The sequence below is a fragment of the Gymnoscopelus braueri genome (assembly GCF_963280865.1).
Source record: "Gymnoscopelus braueri genome assembly, chromosome: 10".
Taxonomy (NCBI): Eukaryota; Metazoa; Chordata; class Actinopteri; order Myctophiformes; family Myctophidae; genus Gymnoscopelus; species Gymnoscopelus braueri.
The window spans coordinates 27,052,540-27,067,882 of NC_137611.1; the positions used below are offsets into that span (position 1 = coordinate 27,052,540).

The 15,343-nt window shown below is 42.0% G+C and overlaps 1 protein-coding gene across 2 annotated transcripts in view; it reads left to right on the forward strand.

Annotated features, from left to right (window-relative positions):
• ripk1l (receptor (TNFRSF)-interacting serine-threonine kinase 1, like) overlaps positions 1 to 15,343 on the forward strand; it is a 733,201-nt gene that overhangs the window by 312,049 nt on the left and 405,809 nt on the right. The gene's annotated exons all lie outside the window — the stretch shown is intronic.

The following is a 15,343-nucleotide window of genomic DNA, read 5'->3' on the forward strand; positions in this document are numbered from 1 at the left end:
TAGGTTATTCCTTTAAAACCATTAGAATGAGATAATTGGTAGTGGTTTTCATGATCTTTAAATAAAGTCTTCGAAATAGCACTTTTGGTGTAGCTGGAGTAGAGTATGAATTAAAGATCAGTTTAATGATTTCATCCTATTATAACAACCCTATTTGAAAAGGAGAAAACCAATAATGTTCAGCTTCAGTTTTTTTTTGTCAATAGTAGCCTATACTTAAACATCATCAAGTCACCTCAAATTGCAGAAATAAATACAAGTAAAATTAACACCAGCATGTGCTGAGAATGCATATTCCTCGGTTTGAAAAACACAAATAGGCTAAATGCAAGTCCAAAACTGGGGGTTATTATGAGCTCAAACATTCATGGCATCAAATTGTCTGTGCCTGTATTTCTCTCATTTAAATAGCCTACCGTATCTCTCCTTTAAGCTGGCCATGTTTCTCAGATGAATGCAGTGGTCAGTGGAGAGATATTAAAAACGAGCCCTTCCCCGCCCATTCATTTCCTGACTTATTTTTACCTGTGCTTATTTAAACCACATAATGTTTCTCAGAATGTCACAGCCTGAGATGCCATGTTAGAAAGGAGCCCTATGACTCCAGGCAAGATTGTGTGTGTGTGTGTGTGTGTGTGTGTGTGTGTGTGCGTGTGCGTGTGCGTGTGCGTGCGCGTGCGTGCGTGCGTGCGTGCGTGTGTGTGCGTGTGTGCGTGCGTGCGGGTTCGTGCGTGCGCAACACTGTAGATGATTCAATTGATCAGATTTTTTTGTGTCCACATTAAACTGTGCACTCTCTCTCTCTCTCTGTGTGTGTGTGTGTGTGTGTGTGTGTGTGTGTGTGTGTGTGTGTGTGCACGCGTGCGTTTAAGTCCATTCATTCTGACCAAAGGAGTGGCACATGACCCAATTTGACCTCTGTTTCATATAGGCTTAACTGCAGCCTTTGAAACTTAAGTAGATTATTTCAAGCCTCGATATAATATGAATATTGTAAGTACATGAAATGAAATTGTATAAAACATTCACTAGAAATAGATGTACAAATCATTCGATGTACAACACTCATCTAAATACAAACACCTATCATTTCATTGACTGCTATGTCCAGCTTTGGCATGTGTCTTCAGGAGACACCTTACATGTCATAGAAGCGTGTCTTATCTTTTTAAGTGTTACTATTCCCTTTCTGCGTTTGCCATCATAATGTGACCACAACAACAAGTTATTTTGGGAACATTATCCTCTTGGCTTACATAATGGGGTATAAGGTCACCTGTAATGTCACCTCTCATCACCTCATGCTCTTGTGTCCTACTTCCCTCGACAGACATAAAGCCAAATTCATACCTACTACTTCGTCGCACGGCGACGTCAGGCGCCGAAAATAGCAGACCTACAAGCCCACAAGGCGTCGCATCCACAGTGAGCTTGTAGGTCTGCTGTTTTTGGCACGCAACGCTGTCATGGGACAGAGCATAAATTAGGCATTACTGCATGCATTCATGTGAGCCAGGTCTTAAATTGGCCCTCACTTGCGGGCCTGATAACCTGGTGTGGAAGTTTGGAGGACTTCCCTAGGCTGGGTTCTCCTAAAAATGGAACGACGATGATCCTAGGGATAAGATTCATTGGTAAACCAAACCCTTGTGTGGACCAGATGTAATGGGCAAGGCCTGGGAGATGCCGAGGCTCTGAGAAGGGCTAATTTTTGAACCGCTGGATTGGTTAGTGACACATACTTGCTATTTATTCCCAGTATCAATGACCTCCATGCCAACATCTGATGCGGCATTTGGCCTATAAATGTCACTCAGAGGGACTTCCCCAGATAGGCGGAATGGGGAAGTGTGATTTATGCTTCGTCATACGGCCGCGTCGGTGCAGATTTCCCAATTAAAAACGTGACACATATGGGCTTTACTGGGAGTGTGTTGGAGTTGGAGACACTTAGAGAATGCAGAGACACTTTGAGCATCTCTGCCACACACACACACACACACACACACACACACACACACACACACACACACACACACACACACACACACACACACACACACACACACACACACACACACACACACACACACACACACACACACACACACACACACACACACACACACACACGAAGTGTCTCTGATCTGGTTGTTAAGATGTGCCACATTGTTGAGCATGTTCTGGTTCTTTGTTGTTAGTGCTGCAAAACAGCCCTTAAAATAAGGAGACATGCCAAACATGCAAGTGGGAAATTCCTGAGTAATAGCATCTATAGTGTGTTTTTTTTTCTTCTTTTTTTGTCTGCTATTAATTGGTTGCAGATGAGAGAAGGAATATAGCAGCACAAAAATGTCCAAAATACCTCAAAAGAATAACAGCAGGATAGGCGAGGTGTACAGGTCCTCTTTGTGCTTCAGGTTTCTTGGAAGCCAATGTCAACTCAGTTGCCAGCAAGCCCTGGCGTCCTGCCGCCTGTTAACAGACAGGTCTACAGCACAGTGGAATGCCAAACATTTGTTTCATATGCTGAAAAAAAAAAAGCCTGCTGATTTTCCTCCCTCTCCTCCGGTCGTAGCTCTGTGGAAGGGGGTCTCGCAGCCACCTGCGCATATTCGGCATAGCTCAGGATAGCGTTGGGCACCACCAGGCCGTAATGTATTGGAAGGTCTTGCAAACTGGAATGTTGTCCCGCAGTGCAGCCACTCAATAAAGAGGGAGTGTGAAGAATGTGCTTTTTACACACAGGATATTACTGTACATGTGTTTAACATAACCTGCTGTCAGAGGCAGAGCAGGCCAACCGCAACTGCCTGTCAAATCCTAATCCCCAATCCAATTTGACTGTTTTAAGACAATTTGGACAAATCAACTACACTTGCATGGAACTTGGGTAGAATCAATACATTATATATATATATATATATATATATATATATATATATATATATATATATATATATACATCATACTCATACTCATACATCATACATCATACTGACCATGATACTGACGTAAGAGGGATTTTTTCTCTCCCTGGGAATAATAATAATAATAATAATTACATAATAATCATGTTCTCGTCTATAAAAATAAACATTTTAATTGGGTGTGGGGGCGGTAAGGTAAGGCCCCAAAAAGTTTGAGAAACACTGTAATGGATTTAACCGTGTAGCCTACTAAATTTATGGGTGACCAAGGTGGTCAATTTGTAATGGATGTTGTATATTATGCTCACAACGCATCATGCTGCGACGCTTTGTGAGCTTGAAGAGCAATAGCTGCTATTTTCATCAGAAAGGTGTCTCCGCTAGGACGGGTTGCCTAAGGGCCCGCAAACTTTGGTCATAGCCACTTGGAATGGGATCTGAAAATCTAACTTATACATCTTGATCACATGACCCCAGAGATAACGTGTGCTGATTTGTGTGAGTTTTGGACAAAATCTGTTTTGAAGAAAACGCATGGCAGAAAAGGTAATCTGGCACAAACAGGACCTATATGATGTGTCATGATCTAAGGAATCCAGGGGAAAAAAAGATGTTGATTGTACGACCTAAGGTTCAAGAGTTCTAGGCCAAAACATAAAGTGGGCTGTAGCGCCACCATGAGGAGATTTGGAAAATTTGGGGTGGAGGTTGATCCTTGGCTTTTTTTTCTTTTCTTTTTTTAAAGATTATCCCACGATTTTCACCCAGTGCCAATTGTCTAAGTAATCCTGGGTGCTACACTCCCTCTGCCAGCCTAGGGAGAGCCCAGAGTCGAGCTCATGCCTCCTTCAATGCGTGAGAGCTAACAAGCCTTCTTATCACCTGACAGGGGGGAGTTTCCCCGGTTGGACGTAGCACGTGGAAGGAACACGTTATTCCAGGGGGAGGCAGTATAGAGACCAGGATTACTGCATGTTTTTGTGAGGGTACCTACTACCTACCCTAGGGGACACAGGGAGAGCATGCAAACTCCACACAGAAAGGCCCTTTCGCCAACCCCGTTCATCCTCGGCTTATTGTAAATGTGCGCGCAAAGTTTCCCAGCAATTGCACCACAAACTTTGGAAGCCAATAATAGCCAATCGGATTTGGAACATGACAATTGTGACAGCTACGTCTTGATCACATGACTACAGACATAATGTATACCGATTTGTGTTTGGAGGTTAATTGGACAAAATCTGTAGGAGTAATAACAAAAAATGTGTTCTGTCTCATGGTGGCGCTATAACTGGTTGATCTGAAAGAAGAAATTGGGTCGAGATTCTTTCTTGGCCTATTGGGATTGCGTATATACAATCTACGCCGGTGCTCTGCCAAAACCCGCCCTTAGAAACGCCCCGCCTGCCTCTGATTGGCCGATTTCAGCCTGTACACACACACACACACACACACACACACACACACACACACACACACACACACACACACACACACACACACACACACACACACACACACACACACACACACACACACACACACACACACACACACACAAGCACTGTTTTTCCACTGGTGAGGCGATGACTTCATAAACCTTGCTGGGTGGGAAAAATGCTGGGTTTATGAAATCATGCGCATATTTTGTGTATTTCGCTATACTTTTGATTTTACTGTTGACTTTGAACTTAATCTGTGTCACAAGGATGTACATGAGTTAGTGCAATAGTCTTTGACTGTAGTACAGTAGTATGCTTGGCATAATACACCCAGAGAAAAACACAAACAAAAATACTCCTATAAATACATTAATTACATGAATTATAGTCTTGTGACCGATGACCGTCTTGATCCATGGCTACATTAATCAGTGCTGCAGAATTATGATGGCATGTGGAAATACTTGTGCTGTAAATCTGTGAGCCTTGAATATGATTATTGTCTCCGCCAGGCCGAAAGGCATGGCGAGAGAGTATGTTTTACCCCCTGTCCGTCCGTCCGTCCGTGTGTCCGTCCGTCCGTCCGTCATTCTGTTATTTTGTGGACAGCTAATCTCTGGCACCGTTGGCTTGATCGCAGCGAAACTGTGCACAAACACTCCCTGGATGCCAGAGCAGAACCTCTGCTCCAAATTTTTCACATGGGCCTTTTATAGCGCCACCAGGAGGCCAATTTGTGCAAAACACATTTTTGAACAGTACTCCTACAGATTTTGGCCCAAAATCCCCCAAATCGGTACACAGTATCTCTATAGTCATTAAAAGAAACGGCTCATTTCAGATTTTTTATATTCCATCCTGATTGGCAAAAATTGTCTTTCAAAGTTTGCAGGAGTACTCCGTTTCGAACAAAATGCCTCAAATCATGAACACAGCATGCAATTTCCGTGACATTTTGCACACACATTCTCACTAGGCCGAGGAAGAAATGCCATTTGAAAATGTTCAAATCAGCCTCATGGTGGCGCTGTAACAGGCCGATTCGTGTGTTTACCTATAACTGCACCGATCAGTGTAAAACTTTGTATGCACACTCTCTAGAGGCCAAGGAAAAACCTTTGCCCTGCATTTTTCACATTTGCCTTTTATAGCGCCACCAGGAGGCAGAGTTATGTAAAACACATTTTTTAATATTAAAGGAGTAGTTCACCCAAAAAAATCTTATTTTCTATCAATTACACACCCCATGAAGCCTTGATTTCATGGATTTATTTTTGTTTTTGTGGCATTCCTAAGACAATAATTTGATGACCGTGTGTATTTCCGGTAGGAGACACAAATAATCTACTTTGTGTCTCCCGGATACATTAGCCGGTAGGAGACGGGAATCAAATTATTAGCTAAGGAATGCGACAAAAACAAAAAATAATCCATGGATTCAATGCTTCATAGGGTGTGCAATTGATAGAAAATAAGTCATTTTTTGGGTGAACTCCTCCTTTAAGCCTTCAGATTTGATCCAAATTTCACGCAAATCGGTACACATGATCTTTATAGTCATGTGATCAAGACGGATCTGTTTGATTTTTCATATTCCATCCTGATTGGCTAACATTGACATGTAATGTTTGCAGGAGTGGCCCATTTTCAACAAAATGCCGCAAATCATGAACGCAGCGTCCTATTGCGGTGAAACTTTGAATGCACATTTGCACTACGTTGAGGAACAAATGCCACCCTTTTAACAATGGCCTGTTATAGCAGGTCAAATTTAGCAAAACACATTTTTAGAACAACATTTCTCAAATCATGCATGCAGTGTCCGATTGCTGTGCATGGCCTAGGAATAAATGGCACCCTTTTCACATTGGCCTATTATAGCGCCACCAGGAGGCCATAATAACCTACCTGACCTGGCGGAGACTTGTGCTCCGAGGAGCACTTTTTCTAGTTATTTCTTATTTACGTTGATTGTCAAATCCAGGGGTTTTAACAGGTGGTCCGTGGACCACTGGTGGTCCGTGAAGGTATTGCATGTGGTCCCTGACCATGCATTTAGTAATGTGGGAAAGTGAAAGTGAATATTTTCTTCCACGGAACTAATGATCTGCACTAATGATCTGGTGACCTATGATGATGCATCAATGTGGTCAGTTACTGGGAAGTTGGAGGTCTAGAAATTCCACAGAAAATCTCAAGAAGGGGAAGTGTACGGGATTGCCTGATTGAGTCATCATTATTAGGAAAAGTGCCCATATAATCACATGTGTCTGCTCACTCATACATAAGATACAAAACATGAGTTTAGTGGAAGGTTGGATAAAGTAAGAGAATGGAATAAGGGTAGCTGTGGGGTAGGAATAGATCAGAGGTTCTCAACTTTTTTTTTGTTGCACTTTTATATTTTAAATAATGCCTGGGCTTGATATAATTTGTTGCACATAGTATTGTGCAACAAATTAAATCAAGCCCTTAACAGTCATTATTTAATTGCAAGCTTTTTCTCCCACACCACGCCTATACATTTTCTTACATTTGATGGACTTAAATATTATTTTAATACATTTTACAAAGGTATTTTATTCTATTTACATCTATTCTATTTATTTTAAAACATTTTCCCATCGACCACCTGCAGGCCTAATTATGCCATGGACCACTATTAGTTTGTGGACCATTTGTTGAGAATGCAGACATGGGATGCATAGAAAGTGTTACCAAAGCACTAATCTTAGTCCATATCCCCACCCAACACAACAGTGGTCCCCAGGTTGATTCTTAGTCAGGGTCCCCTGGTCTAATCCACAGTATATAAATGTCAATCACATCCAAGACCAAACCAATGTATAATGATTCAGACTCAATGGAACTTAGAAATGTGGGGGTCAATTTAATATAATCACTGCAATAATCGCATATTTCTGCACAAAATACACAAAATATGCGGGGCTCACATGATTTCATAAACCTCGCATTTTTCCACATAAAGTTTATAAAGTCATAGCCTCCCCCTTCGTTCACGTACAGACACAGAAGCAAAACAAATCGTGGTGTGGCGTGAAAAAAACATGCTGCTGCTGTGGTGTTTGTGTGTGTGTGTGTATGTGTGTGCGTGTGTGTGTGTGTGTGTGTGTGTGTGTGTGTGTGTGTGTGTGTGTGTGTGTGTGTGTGTGTGTGTGTGTGTGTGTGTGTGTGTGTGTGTACAGGCTGAAAGCGGCCAATCAGAGGCAGGCGGGGCGTTTCTAAGGGCCGGTCTTGGCAGAGCACTGGCGTAGATTGTATATACGCATTGGGAGTGTGCGTGCAAATTTCCCACCGATCGGTCCAGCGGTGTTTGTAGCATGCAAAATAGGAAGTAGTAGCAAAACGCAATGAAAACGAAACATGACTGAAAATTTGGTGCAAATGGGCGTGGTTCCGATATGATCCAAGGAATCCAAGTGGAAAATAATTTTGATTGTATGACCTACGGTTCAAGAGTTATAAACCAAAAGGTGAATCGTCCTGTTATAGCACCACCATGAGGCGATTTGAAAAACGTGGGTGGTATTTCTTCCTTGGCTAGTGGGGTTGTGCGTTCAATGTTGTCAATGTTGATGTTTCGACGAAATGTGTAGGAGTAATATAACATTTTTTTTGTGCAAAAATGTGCCTCCCGGTGGCGCTGCAGAGCACCAAAGTCTGACGTAATTTATGCATCCTACCCGGGTCACGGTTCCCCCCCATTCTGAATTCCCATAGACGTTAATATCGCAGCATATAAGAACTGTGTTCCAAAAATAAACAAATGAGCCCGGCGGTTTGACTCACTCATGGGTATGAAGCATCAACTGACGATGAGAAAACGCTAATGTTACTGCCGTCCGAATTAATTACATTTTCGCCAGAAACAGACTGTATCAAATACGAGTGACTGACTATCGTAAACGATACAGAGCCACTTCCTTGACAATAGCGCCGGGACAATTTGTGTATTTTTTGAGACACGAGACAATTCTAAGATTATTTCCACTAGTCCATACCCGTTGGGGATATGAGCATCGTTTTCATAGACCTGCTTACTTATTCCTCTGGCAAAATGTGGCAACACTGATCCCAATCCCATAGCCTGGGGAACCATGACAACAGATGGGCATGCGCACTAACGGCGCAAAATGTGGTAACGCTGATCCCAAACCATAGCCGGGGGGACAGTGTTTCCAAAAAAGGCTAATAAACAGCTTGAATTTGCGCAACGTGAAAAACAGGCTTCCTTCGGTGGGCATTGCTAATGATGAATGGCCATGTGCAAGTGCAGAGCAATTGCTTCAGCCACTGAGGAGAACCAAGCACTTCAGACAGACTGACAGACTGACATTCCGTTATGTATATGTAGAATAGAGGAAAAACTTCCATCACCCTATAGGGGATGAGCGAGTGACGTCACTCTATTACAGGCCGATGTGAAAAAGTTCTGCTCTGGCCGCCAGGGAGTATGCATGCACAATTTCGCACCGATTGGTTCAACGGTGCCAGAGATTAGCTGCTCACAGACGGACGGACATACACACACACACACACACACACACACACACACACACACACACACACACACACACACACACACACACACACACTCACACACTCACACTCACACTCACACTCACACTCACACTCACACTCACACAAGGACGGACTGATGGACGGGGGCATAAACATAGTCTCGGCCACGAACATATTAAGCAATCTGTAATACGACTTACTTTCCTTGTTTTCCTGTTTGTAACGTCTTCTATTGCACTGTCAGGTCCGGGGACCACCAAGGGTCAAATAGACCCTCATAGGTCTGTAACTCTGAGAATGTACAGTTCCTTTTTACACTCTCAGAGTTAAATAAACACTGAGAATTTTACAGTGTAGACTGGGGTTCCATTTGTTCACTCCCAAAGTCACAGACCCGTTGAGGACCACTGATGGTCTCCTGACACATTGGCACGGTGGCAAGTCAGATGCTGGGTGGTTGCCATGGACACGGGTGGGGTTTCAGTGTCACTGCTGTGACAGTGAGGAGTGCAAGAATCTACACCGGGTGGGGGTTGGCACAGCTCACACAGAGGAAAGCATAGAGTTGAATCAGCTGGAGGGTCCGCCGAGGGTGTTTATCCAGGAAAGGGTGGTATGTGTGTATGTATGTGTGTGTGTGTGTGTGTGTGTGTGTGTGTGTGTGTGTGTGTGTGTGTGTGTGTGTGTGTGTGTGTGAGTGCGTGTGCGTGTGCGCGTGCGCGTGCGCGTGTGTGTGTGTGTGTGTGTATGCGTGCGTGCGTGCCACTCTCAAAACATCAACCAACCATAACTCCATCCATCCTTGGAATTTTGGGGGCTTGGTGCGGTGTGTAAGTGAGTGGTTGGTGAAGGGGTGTGTGCCTCGGTGGGCAGAGAGGGAGGGTGGGAGGGATGGGGGCGGGTGTGGTTGCTGTTAGGAATGAAGCTGCCGAAGATCACATGACAAGTCTGGTACAGTCGCTGTTATTCTTTTTCTCTCTCCCCCCGTCCCCCCGTCCCCAGTCTTGTGACCATCTCTCAACACGATCTCTCATATAATTGTCCCCGTCTGAGAGCTTTTCAAACAGACCCTCATCGCAGATTATCGGACGGAAAGGTCCCTATTATGGCTAATGTCCTTTTCCCCTTTGATTCAGCACTCCAGCAATTATCCGATTATTATTAGAAACACGGTTTCGGGAATAGTGAACAAAATGCATAGGGATGAAAGGGCAAAAGGTCACCTTTCATCTAATTCAGGGTCAGTTAGTTCTTTTTTTGGAGTGGCCTGTTCAGGAGGCGCGAAGGGGGATGGAGGGGACCCTGGAGCTGTCAGAGTCTCCGTTCTTGGAGGCCTGGCCTCCCCAAGCAGGCCAAGGCCCTAATTAGGCCGAAGAGAGAGAGAGAGAGAGAGAGAGAGAGAGAGAGAGAGAGAAGAGAGAGAGAGAGAGAGAGAGAGAGAGAGAGAGAGAGAGAGAGAGAGAGGAGAGAGAGAGGGGGGGGAGAGAGGGAGAGGAGCTCCTCAACACCCCGTCTGACAGATTGCAGAGTGCCTGAAGTGGGTTAAGGTGGCGCCTCTCACGATGGGGACAGGTTCCCCACGCACACACTATTGCTTCCTTCCTGTCTGTAGTATGTGTCTATTTGTTTGACCCTGCTATCTCTCTTTCTCTCATGTCTCTCTCTGTGTGTGTCTCTCTCTCTCTCTCTCTCTCTCTCTCTCTCTCTCTCTCTCTCTCTCTCTCTCTCTCTCTCTCTCTCTCTCTCTCTTAATTTCTCCTTCTCGCACATATATTGCATCCTCAACTATACTGTATGTACAGTAGTTTCTGTATGCCTTGAAAACATGCTGTCCCTCCCGAATAAACAAATAAAGCAATGTACTGCAGTATTAGTGTGTTGTGCTCAAACGTGGACTCCATGTTGTGTTCAATCCTCCAAAGGTCTCAATTAAGACTTGCAGTGCGGTACAACACAGTTGGACACCATGATCAGTTCAGTTATGTTGAATCTAGTAGCCTTTTACTGCAGCCTAGCTAGTGGCTTGTTGTGCTGTTTCATGTCAGTATCATAGTCAATATTATGTCAGTATCATCATCATGGTCAATATTATGTCAGTAGCATGGTCAGTATTATTTCAGTATCATGGTCAATATTATGTCAGTATCATGGTCAATGTTATGTCAAGTATCATGGTCAGTATCATGGTCAGTATCATGTCAGTATCGTGGTCAGTATGATGTCAAGTATCATGTCAGTATCATGGTCAATATTATGTCAGTATCATGTCAGTATCGTGGTCAGTATGATGTCAAGTATCATGTATGGTCAGTATCATGTCAGTATCATGGTCAGTATCATGGTCAGTATCATGTCAGTATCATGTCAGTATCATGGTCAGTATCATGGTCAGTATCGTGTCAGTATCATGTCAGTATCATGGTCAGTATCATGTCAGATGTCAGTATCATGTCAGTATTATGGTCAGTATCATGTCAGTATCATGGTCAGTATCATGTCAGTATCATGGTCAGTATCATGGCAGTATCATGGCAGTATCTTGGTCAGTATCATGTCAGATGTCAGTATCGTGTCAGTATCATGTCAGTATCATGGTCAGTATCATGGTCAGTATCATGTCAGTATCATGGTCAGTATCATGTCAGATGTATGTCAGTATCATGTCAGTATCATGGTCAGTATCATGTCAGTATCATGGTCAGTATCATGTCAGTATCATGGTCATTGGTCAGTATCATGGTCAGTATCATGTCAGTATCATGTCAGTATCATGGTCAGTATCATGTCAGTATCATGGTCAGGATCATGTCAATATCATTCATGTCAGTATCATGTCAGTATCAAGGTCAGTATCATGTCAGTATTATGTCAGTATCATGACGTTTTGAAGTGGAACGTAACACGTTTGAAGTGGAACGCAACTGAAATTACACTGACATTACTAACATTACTAACGAGAGAGAGAGAGCGAGCGAGATTTGTTAAAGAGCTCCATAGGATTTAGAGAACTATGAAATCACAACACATGTCGCGAGCTTGTAGATCTGCTATTTTTATAAATTACCATTGTGGTTCACACTTAATCGGTTCTTATGCACGCTCCATCTGTTAAAGATTAGAGCCAGATACAAACTTGGAAACATGTGTGTCTTGTGACAACTAATTACTTACTCTAATATGATTTAGATGCAGAGTGAAGATGATCCAAAGGGTGGTCACCTTGTGTTTCTAGGAAAGCACCTTATCTCCAGCACCACAGAGACTTGGAAAATGTTTGTGGCAACTTCTTACTTTGCATGATTAGGATTTGGATGTGAAAATGTTCAAAACAATGGATTCAAAATTGTAGATTTAAATGGGTAGACAGCTGTAACTGTTCCCAAATAACATACCTCAAAAACTACTGACTGATTGCCATGAAAATCAAGACAGGTAGTTTCAGGGCATGCAGGATATAGACAGGCGGGTAGCGAGCTAGACAGCTCAGGACAGACAGGCTGCAGACAAAATGTCCTGTTGAATCACATTTTACTCCTAAACAAGGTACTATATCTACTGTATATCACGCCCGGTGATTGGAGGGCAATAAGAACACAGAGGATGGATCCAACACAGGATGAGAGTAAAACTTAAAGGTAGGGTAAGTGATATTTTTTGGTTAAAACAAAAAGTATTTTGTTAAAAGGTTAAAATACTATATTCTGATAGTAATCATTGCTATAGAGTGTTTGTTCAGTAACAGGAGTCTCCCCGTCTCTCCAGCTCTTTAATAAACAGAAAATACATTTTTCGGTAGGTGTCAAAATCTCAGCCAATCAGGAGAAAGTACCCATTTTTAAGCTTAATTTGTATAGTGTTCCAGTTAAAATTTTGTCTGCTCATTTCTTAGTGTCATCACTTCCAATTTCACTTGTTTAATCTATATCCTGATTGAGTTCTCTGTCCTGGTTGGATAAAATTGGAAATGAAACTACAAAAAAAAAAAAAGAACTACAAAATACATTTTCTGTTTTATAAAGAGCTGGAGAGACATGGAGACTCTTTATATGGACAGGACACTCTATAGTAGCGAGCACTATCAGAACATAGACCCATTTTGCAATTATTTGAATAATTGCAAATCACTTACCCTACCTTTAAGGCTTACAGATTTGTAATTTCTTGCACACAAGATATCTCAAAATCTATTGGGCCAAAACTTGCTGAGCACACATATAATCCCTGGAAGATGAACCTTAACTATTTGATTAAGTCAAACAGTCCTCTGGTGCCACCCTCAGACCAAAATATCAACTTTTAATTTTAGTCCAGGATGAACTCTGTTGATTTTGGTGACTCCCCTCTGGGACGCTCTATGTGGACTCTAGGGACTTGTAGCAGGGGTTTTTAGACTTTCTTTTAGTTGATTGTTTTCCCAGCTCTTTCAGTGTTTGCATGCATACATAAGTGCGTAAATGTTCTCATGTGTGTAATCACACTATTATAGCTCATAATATGAGCTATGATAGTGTGACAACATTGTCAATGACAATGTACCATGGCAAAATCATAGCTGTTGGAGGAAGGCCTCGCCCTGGCAGACACAGACTCTTCAACGCTCCATTTATCTTGGAATTGACGGTGGTCTGTGGTCGCCAGATGTGGTTCAGTTGCCTGTGTGGAGAGGAGTGACTCATCATCACAGCTGCAGTTAGAGCTGTCCAGATAGAACGTTATAATTGTCACTGACAGGTTTTTGTCGTTTTGGAAATCAGGTGACCAGCTTTAGTGAACTTTCTCTTGCGCGTGAATTATGAGACGCGTTTCCATAAATAGATGCAAAAATTACAATAATTTGGCAGGGATGTGTGAGAGCCATCCATTGAGATGTTCCTCTGGTGTTGTGCAAAGGGTGAATGGGTTTCACTGATCAAATACATACATCATATGTATATGTTTCATGAAATAATATTAAGATGAATGAAACAATAAAGAAATTATATAAATATAAATATAAAAATATATAAATATAAATATAAATATAAATATAAATAAATAAATATATATATATATATATATATATATATATATATATATATATATATATATATATATATATATATATATATATATGTATATATATTTATATTTATATTTATATTTATATTTATATTTATATTTATATTTATATTTATATATATATATTTATATTTATATTTATATAATTTCTTTGTTTCATTCATCTTAATATTATTTCATGAAACATATACATATGATGATAGATATATATCGTATCACAAAGGTAGCACTGGACCATTTGTCTGTTATTTCCCTGCTAAGTGATGGTGGTCCTGACACCCCTATAGGCACCTACCTAGGCCCTAATCTGTGATGTGTTTTGAGTCTGTAGAGACTAGAGAGTGACTGAGGGCCTCCCAGTCCACATTAAAATGGGTTCACTCTACTTTTAATACAGTTTAGTGTTACTGTTTAAAGCTGAGATGATTTAAGCATCTCTTCTTCACATGACGTCAATGGATAAGAAACATTTTTTGTTTCTCTGTACCGAAGTTCTTCCTTATACGGTCCTTCCAACAGAAGTATGTTGCTTTAACACATTTTATCAAAATGCTGGAAGCACTCTTGGAAGGATATTTAAGACATAAACATCCAATGTCAAGATTTATTTGTGTTGGTTTTAATATTATATCTGCATGGGGCTGTTTATTCTGTATTGATTTAAGACCTAGTTTCATTATTGATGTAGACGTCCGGCATTTTCCATCGTGTGAACTGAGTCGAACAATTAACTTTGCCTCAGCCAATGGTATCCCAATATGAAAGTCCTTAGCTAAACCCACAATGCTTTTTGTGGTTAGACCGTCTGCTGAGAAGCAAACAGGGGCCTCAAATTGCGCAGCCATCCTAAACTAAACGTTCTATTCTTGCTCTCCTACTTTTGTTCTTCCTCTAAGGGGAAAAGTTCCCGCCCCTTCTAATTAAGTGCTAGTGAATGAGCCAGATCGAGTGTGACCTGACACTCCAAAATTAATTTAGTCTTTGGCCAAATTCAGCCTTCCAGCTAAATATTTTCCCCTGCACTTCAGGTGAGGCTGCCCATGAACCAAACTTGAAAGGCTTCCTCCTGTGATTGCCTGGCGCGAGCCTTCATGCTGGAGGTTGCTGACACTGCTTGTGTCTCTTGAAATGGCATCCTACAGTATGTGTGACAGGCTTAATCAGTGTCTGTCACGGGTCGCTGGGCAGGTCAGAAATGACGACACAATGTCCCACTTTCTATCCCTGGGACTAATCAATGGGCTGCCGTGTTTATGTTTACTTTCAGAGCAACGGCCCTGGAACTGGGCCTGAGAGTATACTGTATCAGCTGGACACTGGTAAATAATAAGCCTATCAAAAAATCTGGATCGGAAATTAATTTGATATCCA